This window comes from Ursus arctos, unplaced genomic scaffold (genome assembly GCF_023065955.2).
Source record: "Ursus arctos isolate Adak ecotype North America unplaced genomic scaffold, UrsArc2.0 scaffold_3, whole genome shotgun sequence".
Classification (NCBI taxonomy): Eukaryota; Metazoa; Chordata; class Mammalia; order Carnivora; family Ursidae; genus Ursus; species Ursus arctos.
Window position 1 is genome coordinate 81,252,098 of NW_026622985.1, and position 19,997 is coordinate 81,272,094.

The 19,997-nt window shown below is 50.7% G+C and overlaps 2 long non-coding RNA genes across 2 annotated transcripts in view; one reads left to right on the forward strand and one right to left on the reverse strand.

Annotated features, from left to right (window-relative positions):
* Positions 1–19,997, reverse strand: part of LOC125281119 (uncharacterized) — a 225,606-nt gene that overhangs the window by 22,107 nt on the left and 183,502 nt on the right. The gene's annotated exons all lie outside the window — the stretch shown is intronic.
* On the forward strand, positions 3,140–19,551 carry LOC130542115 (uncharacterized). The gene is made up of 2 exons (XR_008956445.1): positions 3,140–3,360; positions 4,204–19,551. It is a non-coding gene; the product is annotated as an uncharacterized LOC130542115 (long non-coding RNA).

Here is a 19,997-nt window from a genome sequence, read left to right on the forward strand (position 1 = left end):
CCCAGACCAACAGAGGAAGTAAAAGTCAGTTGTCTTCTCCTATTGCTCCACCAATGTTCTAAAGAGATGAATTAAAAAAAAAAAAAAAGAGAGAGAGAAATAAACAGCACCTTCTCTTTCCTGCTTAAGACACAGAGCTTGGGGAAGTTCCTGTGCCGTGCGGGGCCTCATGCTGGTGTTCTCTCTGTCCTGGGGTGGCTGCTGCTATGGAAACCGTCTGCCGGCACGAAGCCATGCATTTCGCAGATTGTCAGGGTTTGCTCAGCAAAAATGAGTACGAAATAATATACGGAATAAGCCTCTAATTCCAATCCCGGGAGAAGGCATAGGAGCAGCCTGCCCAGAAGATATGAGGAGGTTTCTATTTTAGAAGTTGACTCTGCAACCTCGCGCTGCAGAGCACGGGCTCCAGAAGGGCCAGCAGAGGGCAGCGCGAGCCTGGAAGTGCCACCCCACGGCTTCAGAGGCAGGCCGGAGGGCAATTTAAAACCGAAACCACAAGACTTTCTCCCCTCCGTGGTCTCACTTTAAAGCTGGAATGCACCTTGCACCACATCACAGGACAGGAAGCCCATGAGAAGTCTTAGCTTCTGAAAGCCAATCATTCAAGGGCACTTTAGTCTTCTGACATGGGACCTGCCACAGCAAAGGGTGGGGGGGGGTGCCTTTGTAAGAGCTCCAAGGAGGGGTCCTCACGCGGGGCTTAGATCCCACAAGCTCACACGGCACCCGCGAGAGGCTGAGTGACTCAGCAGTGTGATGGAGAGAAGTCCGTCTTGTCAAGCTACCACCTACTGCAATGTCTAAGTTAATGATTACAACTCCACAGAAGAACTTAAACACAGCTGAGGCCACAGAGCAGGCCGCGCTTATCAGCGGACGGGTGATGCGGCCCAGGTCCAGGCATCAGAGCCCACGGGGGAAGGAAACCGACTGTGGTTCACGGGTGTGCTCTTTAAGCCAAGTGCCCCTGACCATGGTCTCGGAGTGACTGCCTGTGCACTTGAAGATGCCATCAAAACAGGGACCTATTATGTTGGGAGCATTCTTGAGAGCTGGGGCTGAAATTCAAGAAGATCTTGACAAGAGAAATGGTCGAGAGAAGCCATAGTTATATTTGATACTGTCTTGCAACAGAAAAACGAATCTAAAAAATTCAATCGGAGAGATACAAACAAGAAGGAAGAGCTTTCAGGGTTAAACCTAAAATTCAAACCAACGGGGACCATTAGATCACGGACGACTCTGAAATATTTAAATACTGTTGTAAAATAATAGCATGTTTCCACAGTCGTCGGATCACAAAAACGAGGGCAGGACCCAAAGTCAGAGAGGAGCTCTCTCCCTTTTTAACAGTAACTGAGATGTGCATCGGACGGTGAGGCCTGCCAGGCTGCTGTTTTCTGGAGCTGTTCAGTATTTGGAAAAGCATCTGACATGGTCCCGCTTCAACTGACCTTGTCCTATAAACGCACATGATAAAGCCTGATTCTGAGCATCCTGCCCCCACCCAGCCATGGCTCCTCTGCGCACACGGCACCTGAGGCCTCCTCAGGTTTAGGTCCGTGCATTATTTACAGACAGGAAGACCGGAGCACAGAAAGGCTTGGTTAAGAACACCGCAGGCATTAGTGATAAGGTTTCTCAACTTTGAGGATAGGAGTTCGACAAATGCATTTTCAGCTTCCACTAGCATCCCTGCCTCCGCTTAGGGGCACTGGACATCTGTGCCTTCCACAGTGGTTCTTGGTGGTTCTAATGCAAGAGCGGAGCTCAGGCCTGTACCAACCTAACCCCACAGGCGAGAGCGGCGGCCAACGAGCATGCTGTACCACTGGGACTCCTGCAGCTTTCTTGAAAGGAAGTCAAGGTCAACCTGCCTTCTCATCAGGACAGCCTTGGTCCTAAAGGGCCCCCAAAGGAGTCAGCCCTCCTAAACCTGTAAGGTCTTAAAAGCAGACCTCTATCAATCCCTGCTTAGAATCAAAACTACCAATAAGCATCTTTTCCTTATCTTTGCTTTTCCTCACCGGCCCCTGCTTGTCTGAGTTAACGTGCTTATTACATGTTGCCTATTTATTATTTTTTAATTTTTTAAATTTAAATTCAATTAATTGACATATAAGGTCTTATTGGTTTCAAAGGCAGAGGTCAGTGAATCATCAGTCTTATGTAACACCCAGTGCTCATTACATCGCGTGCCCTCCTTAATGTCAATCACCCAGTTACCCCATCCCCCCACCCCCCCAGCTGCCTTTTAAGTGCAATGAAGTGACTGCCTATTTAATGACACATTTATTTATTTATTTTTAAAGATTTTATTTATTTGACACAGAGAGAGCGAGCCAGCGAGAGAGGGAACACAAGCAGGGGGAGTGGGAGAGGAAGAAGCAGCCTCCCAGCAGAGCAGGGAGCCCGACGCAGGGCTCGATCCCAGAACCCTGGGATCACGCCGAGCCGAAGGCAGACACTTAATGACTGAGCCACCCAGGTGCCCCTCAATGGCACATTTAAACTGGAAATAGAGGCAAGCAGCATGAGGTTGGGGACCAGAAACACCTGGATTCAAATTCTCCCTCAGTCCCCTGTTATACAATTTACCCCTTTCTGAGCTTTGGTTTCTTCATATTTGAAGTGGAAATCATAATGTTGTTCTCAGAGTTGTGAAAATATAACTCACTCAAATAAAACACAAGGTACATAGATCTTCAATAAATGTTAACCCCGCTCCCACATTCCCCTGGGAGGAGATAGCACATCTAACATTTTGGGTACAACTTCTGAAGGTAGATACAATCAGTGTGTTACATTTGGTGTGGAAGACTGACCTAACGTTGGACATCAGCACACAGAGGCTCTGGGTCTGGGGGCTTCAAGCTCTCAGGGGAAAGGGTAGCATGCAGGCCAAGGATGTCCCAACAGGGATTCAAGAGTCTAGGAAAAGACATACAGTCTGCAACTGGGATGAGGATGTTCCAACATTTCCATCTGCCTATTCCCGCATCACTGATTCGTGGAGTTGACAAGGCACCAGGAGCCGTATGAGGCTCAGAGGGTTCAAATGTATGCAAATAAGGCAGACGAGTCTAGTGTAAGTAAACATATAAATAGATGAGGACAGAGCGTAACAGGACTCCAAAGGAAAATGGCACGTGACAGGGCAAACACAGGAAGCCCAGTATGGGAGTGGGGCATCACGCTGGGACAGTCACATCCTTCACCGAGGGACCAGCCAACAGCACTGCAGCAGAGCCTCAAGTCCCTGCTCAACACTACTGATAAAGGCAGATCTGTTACAATCAATGGATTGGCATTCCCTAATGGCCTCCCCAGAGCCCGAGCGCTGTGCTAGACACTAACGTAAGTAAATGATGGGACTACACTTGCATGGGACCTTCGGCCGTGGAATGAAGTCTAATGTATTCCACAGTGCTGAAGCATGTCATGCTGACAGGGACAAGGGTCATTTAGGATTAGATGAGCTTGAGAGTAGCTGTCTCGTCCGGGGGCTTCCCAGAGGAGAGGGGCCTCAGCTGGGCTCTGCAGTGTGGTCTGAGCAGGTGGAAAAAAAGGGAGGGTTTCATGGAGGGGACGGTACGTCGTGTTAAATGTAGCAAGGAGGTGAAGACTGATGGGAATGGGGAAGCCACTGCCATTTGGTGGGGGTGGGGGGACCTTCGGGGAGTGAGACTGCAGGAGGACTTGAGAGAACACTGACTGGATTGCAGAAGGAGAGAGACAGACGGTGCGCTCACGGTGAGAGTTTGGGGATCAGGGTAGGACAAGCAGGAGGACAGAGGTCTGTTAAGACCTAGCACGTGGGGAGCACTGGAGACACAATGGGAGGACAATCTTCGGGCAGCTGTCAGGCTGACAGGGGCACAGACAAGTCAAAGGCCGTATCAAGACAACGTGAGAGGTACCAGGAGACAGGGAACTCCAGGGGCTGTGGGAGCCACAGAGGAGGCACCAGACTCTGGGGTCAGGAGAAGCCTTCCCAAGGGCCCCCCCATTCTCCATCTCCAACAGAGGAATGGGCGAGAAGAGATGGGGTGGTCATTTCCCATGGGTTTCCTAGCAGGGCTGAGGGCCCCTTTCTCAGGATGCCTCGACGAAAGGGGTCTCCAGGCACCCATTTGTCTGGAATGCAGTTTTGGCTAGGGACAGAAAAGACTGAATACCTTGTAAAATGCCTTCCAGCAGGACCGGAGTCCATTCCCTGACCCCAGGCCTCTCGAAGCCCAGACGGAGAGGACCATGTCCCAGGATGCTGAACTACGCACGTGCTCAGGTGACGCACACGTGGGCCGAGCCGGTGCGGCAGGCCTCCAAGTGCAGGGGCCACTCGCTAGGACGGCCCAAGAACAACCACGGGGAGGAGGGGGCTCTCGTACCCTCCCCCTGTCCCCACCGCCTCCCATAAGCAGGCTCTGAATCCAGCACCACCCCAAGTAAGAACGAGCAAGCCCAGGCAAAGCGAACACAGAAGTCTCAGGAAAACACCACAAGCTGCTTTCTAGTCCATGGTTTCCAGCTGCCTGTGGAATGTTCTGTTAGAAACATTTTACCCACGGCTTAAATCTCAAACACTTGCTGCATGATAACTTTTTAAGTACACACAAATATAACAAAGCAAGAAAAAAAAATCCAAAGCGTAATTTAAGTCAAAGCACAGACCGCACGCCGGCCCGAGTTACTCAGGCGGCGCCGAGGTGCAGAGTGGCCCCCGGCCAAGGCCACGTGGACACAGGGCACCCACGCAGCCAAACACCTCTCCTGCCCAGCTCTGTACAAAACAAACAGTCTACCTTACCAGTGGAGATAATACAGGTGATGCGGGAGAAAAGCATTGTTACTTCTGTCCAGAATCATGCTAAGAAGCTAAACACGGATGATTTTCCCTGCACGTTGTCTCCATGGGCTGCAAGGAGGGAAAGAGTGGCCCTTGCTGTTACTAGGACTGAGAATGGTTCTCTCCCATGCAAAGATCTTGTTGGGAGATGCTTCACCTGTGACACGTTTTAGTTTACACTCTTAGGGCAAAATGCGTTTTGTAACACTCAGGCCATTAACGTAACAAAGCAATAAATGACAGGTGCTTGACTGCTTCCTGGAAGAGACCTGCAGGATCTGCTCCCTAGAAGGGCTCGCGGGCAGGAATCTGGGGCACAGCCCTGCTCTCTGACTGGCTTTCCGCCCTTGAGACAGATTCTTTCATCCCTTGGTTCAGGCTGTTGCTCTTATACAAATAACGGCAGCAGCCTCTTCCTAGGCACCTGGGGAAGTGGCTGGGGGAGAGCCGGCGTGGTGGGCGCGGTGACCTGCCTGCCCTGTGCTTTTCCGGCTCCGGTGGACAGTGCAGGTGGCCTGGGGGCCTCGGGAGAACCGTCCTGTGTCGGTGGGGCCGGCAGGGTCACCCACTGGCTCACACTCTGGCTTCTGGGGAAACGCGTCTTTCCTGTGGGCTTGTGGACACCCTCAAGTCCCCCGCCTGGCAGGAGCAGGGTGGGCCAGCAGCTCTTCCAAAGCCCTCCTCCTCCAGTCTGTCCCACTTCTCTACCCCGCTCTTCCCCCACGCACCCCCTTCATTCTACTGCCAAGAGGCACCCTCAAGCTTCTAGAGCATCTTCTAAATATTACATTTACTCAGTGCCCAGAAGAGTACAACATGTTCTTAGAACACTGCTCAATTCTTTCTCCTGTGGGAAGGATTCAAAGTTTGTTTTATTAAGATCTAGTGTGGCATAAGTTAATTCTCACCCAAAAAAAGAGAAAGAGAGGGAGAGGTGTATCAGGTCTCTTACTCTGGCATGGAGATAGAAATGTTATTGTTACTTCTGCCCAGGAGCTAATAAATTCACAACTCTGACAGAAGAGATTTTGAAACAGCTGCTAATGACAACTAAATAACCAATTTGTTTCATCTTGTAAAAAATGAAGTTCTCTGTTCCCACCTAAGCAGTTTTCTAAACATTCCTCAAAGGGCAAGCGGCCTCTCCTGGCTGGGAGGCCAAAGGCACCTGGGAGCCTCCTCTCAAGGCTTGGACAAGGGGCTGTGTGGCCTGAGGAAGGCGGCCGGGCGCAGACTGGCCTCTCCTTCAGCTCTGCAGAGCCCCTGCTTCAGTCTCCTGTCTGAAACCAGGAAGCTGTACTTGATCACCTGCCCTCTGCTCTAAAAGAAGACGATTCTGAAATATGACATTCAGTGTCAGGCTGGTTCCTGCTTTGGACCTCACCTCAAGGGGTTTCAGGCATAAGTCCGTGTGTGGGGAGAGAGGAACATTCTGAATCATTCAAAACCATTAAGAATGTTGGCGCCGACTTCTGAAGGGCAGGATAAACAAACCCGTGCCCAGGCGGGAACTCACTTACTGGATGTCTCTGCCTTTTTAACTCATCAGCGCCCGCGTGCTTCCCAAGTACCTTCTAATGGCTTCGATGCTTCCTGCTGTCACGCTGGTCCTACTACGGCACCTTTCCGAAGGCTGGGTATCCGTATGTCTCGGTACTGAATGCTCAGTCACGTCTCCCTGTGTTCACCTGATGGGCTTTTTTGCAACCTTTATCCAAAAGCAGGTTCGTTCTCCCACCCACATGGGTCAGGGAATAAATCTCTCTCCTTAAAAGATCCTCTTTCCCTAAACTGCACTCCAAACCCAGTGAGTCTAGACATTCTTTTGACTGAAATGGATTCTAGTACAATCAAGGGACCTCTAACCTCCCAATGATTCTAGTACGATCAAGGGACCTCTAACCTCCCAATGATTCTAGTACAATCAAGGGACCTCTAACCTCCCAATGATTCTAGTACAATCAAGGGACCTCTAACCTCCCAATGCACTTGGATACAGCCTTCACCGATCTGAAATCACGAAGGCCGTAGGGATCAGCACGTACTTCTCGTTTCTGGTAGGACCCGCCTCCATTCTTCTGCCTTACAAAAAGCTAGGAAAGCTTTCAATGTTCCATCTTTTTCTGTGGCTAATTTTTTTAGACATCCAGTATTCGCGGCAAGTAAACAGAAAAATAAAGGAGGAAACTTGAGTGCTATCTCTCTGGGCCCCAGGGGGGGGGGTCACGGCACATGTACATAGTACCCAGAAACTCAGAGGACACCCAGGTTAGGTTTTTGCCCTCAGAGACACTCAGCTGTATAGAATTAACTGGGCACATGATGGGTGCCGTTAAAAATAAATACATAAATAAGTAAATAATTCAACTTTGAGGCTAAAAAAATCCCATACCCAAAAAGCGATAAATGCGATGCTACTTTCTGTAAGTTTGAAAGCTCACGGTGGTGACAGCAGAGTCAGGCACACACGACATCTGCAATCAGACAACTGACTGACTAATTGTCACCAGACTTTTTTTATGGCTTCATAGGAACTGAGTAAGCTGGTGGTATTTCCTAAGAATTATTGTTCAGTTGTGAAAACACAGTTTGCTTTGTTTTTTTGAAAATCCTGGCCGGCTGAAATGATGACTAGGGAGCAGACTTGCATGTCTTTTGCTACTCGATAAAAGCTTATTCTGCCAGGCAAGGAGAGATATTAGAGTTAACTTGTTTTTCGTTTTTTTTCTCTGTGTCTTTTTTTTTTTTTTTTTTGACTGAGGTCATCTCTATTCATTGGTGTAGTAAACAAGCCAGACTTTTTTTTTTTTTTAAACCTCCTTTCAAAAGCAACAGTACATTTTTATCCTCCCTGGGAATGAAATAAAAGCATCATCATTTTAAAAAACAACATCCATCAGAGTATCTATGAATAATACAAAATGTAAAAAAAAAAACCCACCCTACATCTCATTTGATCATTTCCTAGAATATTGACAGCTTACGTAGCTCTCCGTTTTTGTCCTTAAGCTCTCTTAATTCACAAGCGCAAACAGAATTTTAAAACATCATTTTAAAATCCTCTTCATTCCATTTTTAAAGATATCCGTAAATGGATAATTCTGGTGTGTTTAAATAAAACCACCATGGGCCATAACTGTCATTGTGAGAAAAACTCTCTGTGCTCTGCCCAAGGCACCAGCTCGGGACTCCCACCCATTAGGACCAGTTCCTCTTTGGATCTTCCATGGGCTTTAAGTCCCTTTCTCATCAGCTCGGTGACGCGCCCGACGCAGGAAGGAATCCATCTCCCCTTGCTCCCGCGGCCGCGCTGAGAGCCCTGACAGCCGGGCGAGGTGCACAGTTCCCGGTGTGCCCAAGCCGGCCTCCCTAGGGCACCGTTCCCAGGCTGGTGACTCAGCTCTGGAGGCCACCTGCTGCGTGGGTGCTGCCACCTTCCGGGTCATTACCAGTCACGAGGGGAGAGCAGCAGGGTAGAGCTGAATGGACCCAAAGGATCAACAGCTCAGAGCCAGGTCAAGGGCAGCAGCCAGGAGGAAAACCTTTGTTTTAGGGAAGATCCGCCCCCTCACAGGTGAGGCATACATTCACAGAGGGGCTTCACACCTGGATCCTAAGTTCTCTGTCTCCGCAGGAACTTCAAAGCCATGACAGAAAGCGAGGGCAGGGCCACAGGGCAGCTCCCACTTTCAACACCACTATGATTAAGGCACCACTGCATTTCAAAAGCAATAAATGGCGCCCACTGCCCGCAAGATACCCGAGTGCGCTTGAGGCCTCCCCACCAGCCGAGCCCAAACCGCCTTCAGGGCTTTCTCTCTACTTCCTTGAGATAAACCCTCCGCTCCAACTAAAATAAGCTGCCTCCACTCCCCTGCTTTGCAGGGCTCCCTTGCTAGGGTGTTTTGAGAAAACAGATGAATTGTTAGCAGTCACAGACACTGAGCTACCCCACCTGGGATTCTTTTTCATTCTTTGCCCCTTTGGAGGATTGGTTCGCTATTGCCCACTTGCCCCGAGGAGCCTCCCTGGACCACCCCGGCGCGCACCACACTCCTGTCTTAACCGTGTGAAGTCCACCGACGTTACAGAGTCCTGTACTGCATGAAGCCCTTTCAATCACACATGGACATTTAAGGGACACGTTCCCCGTGTCAGATGCTGTGTCAGGTGCTGGGAGCATGAAGAAAAAGGCACGGTCCCTCGGAGGGATGAGAAGGGCAGCGCCTTTCGGCACACGTGGGGAGCCCCGGGGGACAAGGGAGCTGGTTGGCGAGGCAGGGGGAGTGGCAGGTCTACTGAAGAACTCGAGGCTGAATCTTAAAGGGAGGGCAGTTTCAAAGGAAGAAGAGGTTAGACAAGGAAGGGAGATGAGGAGAGATCCCTACAAGGGCGCCTTCTTGCTGCAGCTTGGGGTTCAAGGGTGGGGGGCCCATGGTCCATGGGAGGGAGGGACAGGCCTGGAACTGGGAATTTTACAGCAAAGAGGCACTTCCACATTCACTACCTTGTTTCATCACCGCCACATTCTTGAGCCATTTATTTGGCAATGAATCACACACTGCCCTGTGACACGTTCATTTCTGCTATCTCGTTCCTCAACGTCTCCCGCATTTTTTGTCTTTGCCCTTCTCCTGGACTATCAGCTCTCTGCAGGCACACAACAATACCTTCTTTCTGGATGATTCCAGAGGGACCAGCACAGCGGCTTACACCCACCAACATTCAATAACACGGGTCTTAACTGAAATTTTAGGATGGGTGTTTGCCATACTGCCTGTCAAGCACATCATTCAATCTATCAGCAAATAATTCTCGAGTCCTTGCATTCAGATGGCCCTTAGGGCACATATAAGAAAGGGCGTGAGATATCAGTGAGGTGGGGTCTTGCCGGGAGCTCCTGGACTGCCAGGCTAAGGAACCTGGAACCCCTGCACAGAAGAGTTTTGAGCAGGGAAGTGATAATGATTGAAACATGCTCAGAAGAGATTACTCCGGCCGTAGGATGGGCTAATGCAGGCAGGGAACAGAGGTTAGTGTTACTAACCAAGGTGGGAGTTTCTCTGCCATCTGCATGGACACGAGGGCCTTTGTTCTAGGGCCCCTTGGGCTTAACTTTGTTCCTTCCTGAGCTCTATCACCCCTAAGAGGAACACTTGCTGATTTGGCTCTTTGCCTGCTTTTCTTCCCCTTCCCTTTATTCTTTTCTAATAATTAGTGAGCAACAGTTATATGCCAGACACTGTGATATAGAGATGAAAGTCTAACATCTAATATAGGGCAGAGGGTTTCCCGAAGGAGGTGAAACAGGAGATGAACCTTCAGAAAGTGTAGGCGTTAGCAGTTAAACAGAAGAGGAAGAGAGAAGAGCACATGCAAAGATGCAGCCCAGGGCAAAGAAGCTGGGCTCGGGGATCTCCGGACAGATGTGCTGGAACCTGGAAAAGGAGGAGCCATTAGAGGGCTCTAAGTAAGAGAAAGACAGATATACATTTTAGAAAGACTGGTCTGGAGCTCGAAGGTAGTGTGACCCTGGAGTCAAAGACAGCACAACGTACAGATGTGACAGACGCAGAATGGTTAAGCCTTGGAGATGGAACACGGGCAGGGAAACGGTGACTGAGAAAAGTCTTTGTAAAAGACCTTTAAAATGGATTCATTTCAAACAGGGGGTCCAGCAACAGGTAACACGCACTGCCTGCTGCTGGCCACAAGGTGGCAGCCACGCACAACCATTCTTGCGGCCGGCCCTCCCAGGTTTGTTTGCAAAAACACTGAGGACATTTGGTTTTGACCACCAGAAAGTGGCTGGCCTTTTCTGGGCTTTCTGGATGAACAATTGTGAGTGATAAAGAATACTTACCATTCTCATAGCTTAGTTCACTGAGAAGTCAAGTTTAAGACATTAGCTATTCAGGGTGGCTTCTTCCCGCCCCGAGAGCTGACAAAATTTCAGGTTTGTGACTTGCAAGACCATCACAGCACAACTTTACTGCCCTCATCTTGTGTTTCCACCCCCAGACTGGTCACGTGGTTAGCCCCCCCTCAGACCTGTAATGCCACCTGCCAGTCCCCAAGCCTCCGGCAGCGTAGCACTGCAACCTTGTCTTGCCTGGGGGTTGGCGGGGGGAGACATCCTTTAACATTGTGGTTCTTAGTGGAAGACTGGATGGAGCCACCCAAACTGAAGAGAACAGGGCTCTCCACCACGCAGGGCAGAACAGTGAAGTACATTCTGGAAAGGAGCCACGAGCTTTGTAAGCTTGCCCCAGAAACACACTCCTCCTCCCTCTGTAAACCTTTCACGGCAGAAGCCATGAAGTATCAACCGACTTGGGGGGAAGCAGCATGAAAACTAGTGCTCTTCTTCCCTCTCAGTGGGGCTATTGTAAGGGCGGCCAGCTGAGTCCTCGCAGAAGCGTGCCGAGAGTCTGAACAGCGCAGGTTGAGAAGGAAGTTTCAATGAAAGGGTTTTCATCCAGGAGAACCAGTTAGTGAAGAGCGTGGCCGCCATGACTGAGTCTGACAGGGACCCTCGGAAGTGCAGGAAAACTGGCGAATGCCGCCTGGGGACTCCGGCAAGCGTGGGGGGCACCACCATGGCCTACCTGAGGCCCCTTGTCTCCACGGTATGGAGGTGATCTGAGGGCCATGCTGGGACGCGTGTTCTCCGTGGGACTGAGTGCGGCCGCTGGTTCTGCTCAGGTGAGGGTTGCCGTCTAGGCCTCCGGGGGAAGGAGGTGCCAGCCTGTACACTGCTCCACAGCCGGAAGGGCCCTTGGCGCTCACCTGCCCCTTCAGCTTCCCTGGGCCACCACTCGCTCTGACAGGCTCTCTTGTGAACACGCTGGCCACTTCCTATCTGCCGCTCGGAGGCAGAAGAGCCTGAAGAGCCGGGAGAAAGCCGCAGATTCTGTCACCTGGATCGCCGCGCCACTCTGCAGCGCCTTCCAGGCATCTCGCTTACTGCCCAAAGGCCTGGCAGCGGCCCTGTGGGGTGGGGACTATGACCATTCCCATGTCATGGATGAGAAAACCGGGGCACGGAGACATGAAGTAATAACTTCATGTGCCCAGAGTCACACAGACCCAGTGGCCTGACTTCAGAGCCCACGTGCTGTCCGCAGTCTCATCTCACCAACGGGGGGAGAGGCCAGGTACCCTGGAGAACCACAGCGGGCACTCACGGGGTGGGATGGATGTGCGGGGGTGGGAGGGAAGAGGCCAGGCTCTGGCCTCCTAATCCCACCCCAGGGCTTCCCCTCCACGTGTCATTCTTCCACGCTCGACGGCCGGGAGAGGCAGATGGGGCCTCAATCACAACACGGACCAGCCAAGCAGAAGCTCCCCAAGGGAAGCTTTCCCTGGTATGGAAATCAACTCACACTTCCCTTGTCACACACAAAAGCCCTTCAGTTCTTCAAAGTGACTCTGGGGAGGGCCCCCCTCCACCCGAGACAGGATCCCTTCCATCAAGTCCCCTTAAGTTGTACTCGACCTATCACCTAACCGAAGTTTTTAGTTGATTCAACATCACCAGTGGTTTAAATCCGCGCACCAAAAGTTAGAAGAACCTCACTGCAGAGGTCACGCTGTTCTCGACATCAGAACTGCAACGCCTGCTTGAATCACCTCACAGGAAAAGAGAAATAGAGTGAACCATGTCCTTGGGCCCCAACTTCCAGGGAAAAACCACACCTGTGAGGCAGAGGAGTGGTCCCCTGGCCACGCTGGGGCACGGGAGCCGCCCCCGGAGGCCCTCTGCAGTAACGTCACCCATTCGGGCCACAGCGAGGGGCCCTGAACACCAAGCCCCTAACACGGGTTTCAAAGCTACTCCTCTTTCAAGCCAGCAACCCACCAGCCCTCATGAACAGTCTGAAGTACAATATGGAAGCGACACGCGTTACACACTAAATTAGAGCAGATGCACTTACCGCTGGGCACCCTGCTGGAATGACTTGGGGAGGGGGGATGGCGGGAACCAGTGTTTCCAAGCAGCCCTGACGCACTAAAAATACCTCTGACTTCTCCTTTCATCTGTCTGGTCACTGTCCCAGACGCAAGCTCAGCACCGCCTGGTCACAGAACCTGCCACAGCGCCGTCTACCTCCACTTCTGGACAGAGGGAGAGTATTCTCAGACGTGAGCACGAGGTTACAGATGACCATACGGCAACCTCGCGCCCAAAAACAGCTGTTGGAGAGAACTGCTTCCGACTGGCACCTCAAGAAAACTTGGAAAGGAGAGTCCTTTTTTTAAGGGGGAGAAAAAGAAAAAAAAGGACTGATCACTTTCACTCCGGACTGGCTATAACAGCTCGCTCCAGAGATCCAGCTACATGCTGGCACCGCAGGTCCTGACGATACTCAAGCAAATTAGATCCTACAAAGGAAGCTTGTGCGTAATATGCCTGTGGACAAGCCGCTCTGACCTCCTCCTGCAGCTTCAAAGATATTCTGCTCTATTGCATAACCCATAGCCTTGAAAAAATCAGCCTTTCCTGCCAGCAGCTTCGCTGCATCCACCTGTCCCTACAGGTAGTAAAAGATTAGAAAGATCAGAACCACAGTGTTTACACAACACTTTCCAGTGCTCTCTTCCTTCTAGCCCCCACCCCACCCCCAAGTTCAAAGTTCATTTCTTCTAAACTAGGGGCAGAGGTGGTTCACAGGGCACACAGGGAAAGAGAGAAGGAGATGAACGCCTGCTACCAGGCCTGCCCCCCACCCCCGCCCCATGTCACAGGTGGGGAGGGGTCACATGCTGAACGGAGGCCCTGGGGACCTTGGGACAGCACCTCAGCAGGGGAGGGGAGAGGGGCTCGTGAGGCAGGCAGGCTCTGAGGCCACCGGATGCTCACTTGGGATCCCCAAACTTGCGGAAGTTTAAAATTAGAAAGGGGGCCCGATGACAGTCCCTGAGGAAGCAGGTTCAGTGAATTCAGTGGATGACCTTCCCCAGAACTGGGGGGGGGGGGGGAGCGGGGAGGGCAACTCTGCAGGTTTCACTTTTCAGAAGAACCAAGATTGTGGTTTTTACTCCTATTGCCTTGCTGTGTTCACCACCCAGTTCTTGAGCTCACAAGACCTGCGTGTGGGAGCCACAGCAGAGCTAACCCCATCCATTTAAAGTCATTTTATAGTCCCTGGGGCCTATTTTTCATGCTTTTTAGCACCTGAAATGACTCCTGGTTTCAAGTTCACTAAAATCTGCTTTCACTATTATGTCCTTATTCCCCCTGACAAGTGACACGAACAGGAGAGGAGAGTGGCAGGCAGTCTCTTGGGGATGAGGGCTTTCCTGAGAGCCTGGGGGATGCCCTGGGCTGGGGACACTTACAGGGGTTGTGAAAAGACCCCAGGAGACTTCTGAGATGCACAGATGCCTTCCAGAGCTGGGGCAGACCAAAAGGAAGGCCGCCAAGGGGCGGTACCTGCTTGCCCCTCCAACCCTCATCCTGGGCCACACCTGCCTCCTCGATCCCCAAAGGCCAAACATGTCCCCCCCACAGAGCCTTTCTCAGATGTTCTCTATGCTTGGAAACTTCACCCCCAACTCCTCCACCCACACACTCCTTTCTCAACCTTTGGCTCCCATCTTAGAAATTACCTCCTCAGAGAACCACTCAAAAGGGAGCCCCCCTTTCATCTTAAAGCACCTTTTCCCTCACAGCACATAGCCTGAGTGTTCTGTTTTATTGGACTGCTCTCCTATGCACCTACTCAGCTTCCACGATAGGACAAGAGACCACACTTGTTTTCTTAACCCCCCCCACCATCATCATCATCCCGATGCCAACCAGAGCCTGGCCCACAGCCGATGCTCACGACAGCTTTGATGCATGAATGAGCAATGATACGAGCCCCCTCTGACCCCCCCTGAGTTGCTCTGATCTCTGGATAACCTAGAGAAGGTCCCTCTAACCACATCTCCATCTGTTCCCGACCTTCCCCACCTCCCCCACCTCCCCCAATAAAACTGTAGTAAATGCTGGTATATCTTCTGACTGCAAATAACCAGGTATAAAAGGAGAAGTTCATAACTGACACTCCCAAACAATCGCTGAAAGGATTTATGAACTTGGCCTAGAGTTCTACCGTGGTGGCAAAATTAACTTCTCTGTGCAATTAAAAATTCCTCCCTTGGTCACAGTGCCGGGAGGACCTAGACCAGAGCAGGGCTGAAGATGAAACCCTGACTTTGACAGCTTAGGAAATGCTGCCCCCAATCTCTCTCTCTCCCTCCTCTGATTGTGCCCTAGTCCCTGGGCGACCTGCTTGTGGGAATGACGCAGGCCCTGCATCCCAGGTAAGTCATTCCCATCTAGTTCTGCGTGTCCAAAGATGCTGCCAGCTCACTTGCTTCCACTCTGCTCCCCTGCAGGCCTGTGGAGAACACCCCAGTCTGTTATTAGGATCTGCTCAACTGTTCAATTACACCGCCCCTCCAGCCAGCAACCTCTCTGCTGCCTCTTCCTTGCCAACCCAGTCAGCCCCCAACTCACGTCCTCTTGCTCACTTTCTCGCTGCCCGGGGAACACACACCTCCCACCCGACTCACTTCTCACTCCCCAACACACCACGAGCTTACATAGTCAATATGCTCAGGGACTTCACTTGAACTCCTCCAGCTCACCACTCTTCCAAAAAGCTCAGACCCCAAGGAAAGAAGGGCTGCAGCTAGCCTGAGCTAAATCCAAACAAGAGGTTCACCGTCAGCACCTTGAAACTCGGAAAGAATCCATCACATGTCAGTGCAAGGCCCTCACAGAGCACTTGTGGGAGGTAGGAAGGTGCCAAGGGGGAAAGGGAGAGAAATTAAAGTCTGTCAATTCTCCCTCTGGATCTTGTTGGTTAGAGCAAGAATGACACCGTTTTGTTTTGTTTTTTCTTTAAGACTTTTATTTATTTGAGAGAGAAAGTGCACGTGTAAGCAAGAGCAGGGGGAGGGGGAGGGGCAGAGAGAGAAGACGACTCCCCGCCGGGGAGCCCGACATGGGGCTCGATCCCAGAACCTATAGATCATGACCTGAGCCATAGGCAGACGCTTAACCGACTGAGCCAGCCAGGCGCCCCCGGGATGATACTGCTTTTGTTACAGATTCGAACACCTGTTTACCTGGAGGCAATACTCACATGGTATCTTAGAGTACAAGATCTGGGGTCAGAAGACGGAAGCTCAAATCCAGTAGTCCCCACCCTTACCCATGGTTTCACTTTCCAGCTACCCATGGTCTCAGTTACCCGTGGTCACCCACAGTCTGGAAGCTGACGATCTTCCTTCTGACTTATCATCACAAGGTCAATGACAGCTGAAGGCTACGTCACAGTGCTTATGTCATTCACCTCACTGCATCTCACCACAAATCCGTTTTATCATCTCATGTCATTGCAAGAAGGGTGACTACAATACAGGAAGATATTTTGAGAGAAAGACCACATTTATGTAACTTTTACTATAGCATATTATAATTATTCTACTTTATTACTAGTTATGGTTGTCACAATCTCTTACTGAGCCTAACTTACGAATTAAACTTTATCATAGGCATGTACGTATAGGAAAAAACAAAGTATTTATAGGGTTTGGCACTACCCGCGGTTTCAGGCATCCCCTGGGAGTCCTGGAACACGTTCCCCCAGCAGAGAAGCAGGGACTATTGTACTGACCGTGTATGCACACCAGGGCAAGCAGACATTTCCAGCTTAGTACAATGGGGATCAAGAAACCTACTCCCCAGAGCTGCTGTGAGGATTCAGTAACGTAACGTATACGAAAGTACCTTATAATCTGCAAATATCAGACACTGTATCAGTTCCCTTTGTCACCACGTATGTCATTTCTACCTCTCTCATTCAAACACTTGTTGAATGTCTGGCATTGTCAGGCACTGTCTTCTGGGTCAGGGTGTTTATCCAAAAGTAAACAGAACCAATCCTGGCTCTTATGGTGCCAATGCCAACCAGGGAGGACAGACAAGAAACAGGAAGCCAGAGTCTCCTATGTACGTGCACAAAGGGTAAGCAGAGGGTGCTGTGGAAGCATGCAGGGGCCCTGACCTGGTCCTGAGCAGTCAGGGAAGGCTACCTGGAGGAGGGTTCATCTGAAAGGAACAACAGTGGTTGGCTAGGAAGAGAGCAAAAGAAAGAGCTTCCATGCAAAGGGCAAGCATGACCAGCTTCATTTGGCTGGTGCCCACTCAATAGGGGTAAAGATGGGGGGCGGGGGGAGAGATGAGGGCGGAGCACCAAGGGCCTTTGTGCCACATGCTGGAAAAGCAGCTTTCCCTGATGAGGAACTTTGTAGCCAACTCAGCAACAACAAGAGTATCACACAACAACAGAGTCCGGGGTCCTGACAGTGGGCCTGAATTTACTGGAAGGCACAACAACATTAACGAGCTTCTATTCACTTCCAAAAAGAAAAGAAAAGGGACTCCATCATGGGCCATGCCAAGTTATTTGTTCAGTAGCTGGGATAGCTGCTTTGTTAATGACCTTTTTTGGACATACTCTCTAATAACCAGCACGTTTGCTGGAGCCGTGGGGGTGGGCTGTGGTTATACGCACCATTCGTAACAAGCTGTAACCGAGTTATCCAGAACAAGGTGCGGCGCCAGAATGCCCCGCTTTGGGGGATGCACCACAAAACATAACTGACTGCATGAAACTGGCCCACAGGATAAAAATGCCTCCAAAATAGGAAATATTTATGGAAACGGAAAACGATACAACTTAAAAACTTGGGCTCAGGAGCCAGACTGCTGTGATCCGAACCCTGGCGCCCCCACATACTCGCTGCATAATCTTGGGAAAAACGACTTAACTCCTCCGAGCCTTAGTTTTCCCATCAGGAAACTGGGTATGACGACAGCACCTGCCTCAGAGGATTGCGTCTTAAAAGAGACACACGGCGCTTGGCCAACAGTGCTAGTTACGGTCATTACTACCGTGTCATCGGGTGTCTCCCGCACCCGTGCCGGAGCAGGTCTCCTCTCACCTACAGCTGATGTGATGAGAAAGTGCAGACCTGGACACAGGAGCGAATTATCCCTGCTGACCCCGACCCCAGAACACGGAAATGCGACCGCAGTGCCCTGGCCTCCCGGGTTAGTCACGGTGGGTACAGATGAGGTCAGACACTGTCACACAAGAAGAGGGCTCCGTCAGCTTCGCGGGAGAGGGCTCGCGGTTCAATCAGCCCGGGAGGAACGCAAACCTGGTTTCTGGGCCCCGCGCTGACTTTTTGAAGAAATCCTTCAGAGTAACACCATGGTGCGTTTCATTCGCGCTTTCTCTTCGAGGTAGCTCCCTCAGAAGTTCAAGGATGTACCTCAACTATCTCGTGTGCTCCTTCCCAACCTGCTAAGTAATCCCACTGCCTGTGAACACACCCAAACTTCATTTTATGTTTTAACTTAAACTCATCTTAAAGCTATCTCTATTTCTGGCACGTTAACACCTCTGCAGACGGCAGGTTCCAGACGGGCGTGCCTCACTTGCGAAGCGGCCTCCCCAAGACTCCCAGGGCTAACTCTGGGATCTGGTAAATTAACTTCATACCCACTCTGTAGCATTTAGGACCTCGCCACCTTATTTCCTGCAGATCTAGCCTGGGAGCGAAATTTTAAAAGGAGCTGTGGATTGAGGAGATGATTCAGAAACCCAATGCATAGCTCGGTAGCGACTGGTGGGAAGAGTCAGTCTTCCTCACATTTTAACTGGAAGGAAAATAACAGGTTACAGGAGTGCTTTCCAACTACCCTCCCTTGCTCCTGGCAAATTCGGGAACGCCAAAGAAACTCAACCCGCTAGCCCTGGTGTATCTGCGGCATGAAAAGCAGCCCTGGGCTGGGAGCGGGTAGCATGGTGGGGCTCCTCTGGGCCAGAGAGGGGGGCACGAGTAAGGATGGGGGGAGCGGCTTCTCAAAGACAGGGTAACAGGAAATGGCCGGGCAGGTTTGGGAAGCAACAAGCTGACACTTGCTGGACCACAAACACGTGAGAGGGGACAGCAGCAAGAGAAAAACGCAGCTTATTTCATTGTTCTTCTGAAAATCATTCACTCGGGCGCCTGGGTGGCTCGGTCGGTTAGGCGCCTGCCTTTGGCTCAGCTCATGATCCCAAGTCCTGGGATCAAGCCTCACATCCCTGCTCAGCAGGGAGCCTGCTTCTCTCTCCCGCTATTACTCCCTCTGCTTGTGCAGGCGCTCTCTGTCAAATAGATAAATAAAATCTTAAAAAAAAAAAAAGTCATTCGCTCAAAGAGGATGCCACTTTTGAATGCTGATGTTACAAGAATACCAATTTAGGTTATGTTAAATTTTTTCCGCAAAGCTATCCTTAAATGCCTAAGCACTTAAGATGGCTAGACTTCTAAAATCCCACAGCATTGCTCACTTAGAGCGGGGAATTTAGAACAAAGGTGACACTGGACCACCACAGAGTGAGTCTCCTGGAGGTCAAGGGGGGATGTGCTCCGTAAGCAGCTAGTCAGCGAATCGGCTTCCTGTGAGTAAGGCTTCCTCTGGATGATCCCGGGAATGCTCCCTCATCCCTTGGACAGGACCTAACGGCTTTAACATCCTAGTCCCAGATCCACGGTCCGGAGACCTTCATCAGTGGTCCTACTCCCTGGAAAGTATTATTCAGAGAAACTGGGGAAAAAAAAAAAAACAAAACACGGTCTTCCCAGATTTCTGAGGAAGGGGTGGATACTGACCTAGATTCAATGTTCTAGATTAAAATCACAGATTTTGAATAAAGAAAAAAATGTTCTACATAATCTAATAAAATCAACTTATTTTACAAGCAGGAAATTGAGGCTCAGATGGTGAAAAAAACCAAACCGGTACAAAAATTAAACCACCAATTAATGTCCAGTGGTGGCCAAAGACGAGTCTTTTAATTAGGCTGTGCATTTTCCGGTCAGCCAGTTGTATGTCGCGCTAAGAGGCAGATGTGGTGGTCAGTTTACTGGTAAGACACAGCTGCAAACCCATCTCTAAGGCTGGGATGCTATCCAGCCTCGAAAACTCATGGGAATTTAGGGAGCTCATCAGTTAGGCTGGGAAAGGTGGTTAAGGTCCTTGACATAAGGTTTGATCTTATCACTCACTGTGAACCAGGGACACTCAATGCCA